The sequence below is a fragment of the Dendropsophus ebraccatus genome, chromosome 3 (assembly GCF_027789765.1).
Source record: "Dendropsophus ebraccatus isolate aDenEbr1 chromosome 3, aDenEbr1.pat, whole genome shotgun sequence".
NCBI lineage: Eukaryota > Metazoa > Chordata > Amphibia > Anura > Hylidae > Dendropsophus > Dendropsophus ebraccatus.
In genome coordinates, this window is record NC_091456.1 from 20369689 (window position 1) to 20370736 (window position 1048).

Sequence of the window (1048 nt, forward strand, 5' to 3'; positions counted from 1 at the left end):
TTTTATAGAAGTAAATTACAAATCTCTGGCACTTCCTGACACCAGTTGATTTGAAGAGAAAAAAAAAAGCTGGAGTTGCCCTTTAAGTAATCAAGTGGGCAGTCTTATTCAGTGATTTACAGACTCTTTATATGTTAATTAGGACCACCTACTAGACTACTTAGCTCGTAATAAGCAAAGATTTCCATGACTATCTGACAAGTTATCCCGCAACTTTACCCACATAACTATATATATGGTACTGTTCAGCCATTCCTGCTATATAAGGGCCAGTTCACACAGAGCAAAAAGCGGCACAACTCCGCAGCAGAGAATACTGTCTATTTCATGGGGGGGCTCACGCATCTCCACTGTCCATGGCTCTGCGCTCAACGAATTGACATGTCAATTCTTTTAAGCGGAAAGCCACAGAAGCAGAGGTGCGGGAGGCCTCCCATAGAGACACTGTCACACTGAAACAAGTGGTGTTCTGCTGTGAAATTCTGCCGCTTTTGCTTTGTGTGAACAGGCCCTTACACGCTGCCTTCACAACTGACTGCAATTTCAACTTAACAGACATTAAACACAGGCATCTTTGGTCATTACTTTACAATAGCATTAGTAAGCCAAAACCAGAAGAAAAATTATACATTTCGATTTGTAGGTTTTGGACCCACTTTTTAGTACCGGCCACCTAAAACTGACAAAAACACTACCGTGTGAAAGCAGCCTTCTGATGTGATTTAGCAGTCTTCTATAGGCAAACATAGGCCATACAATGTAATTAATACATGTGCTTTCTTTATAATGATGAGGCATGGATTGTTTAAAATGTGCAGGATCGCTCAATGTGGATCTCCATAAGCCAGGGATGGGGAACGTTCGGCCCTTCAGCTGTTGCAAAACTACAATTCCCATCATGCCTGGACAGCCAAAGTGAAGCTTTGGCTGTCCAGGCATGATGGAAATTGTAGTTTTGCAACAGCTGGAGGGCCGAACGTTCCCCATCTCTGCCATAAGCAAAGAGCAGGGGGAAAAAAAAAAAAAAAAAAAAAAAAAAAAAAACACC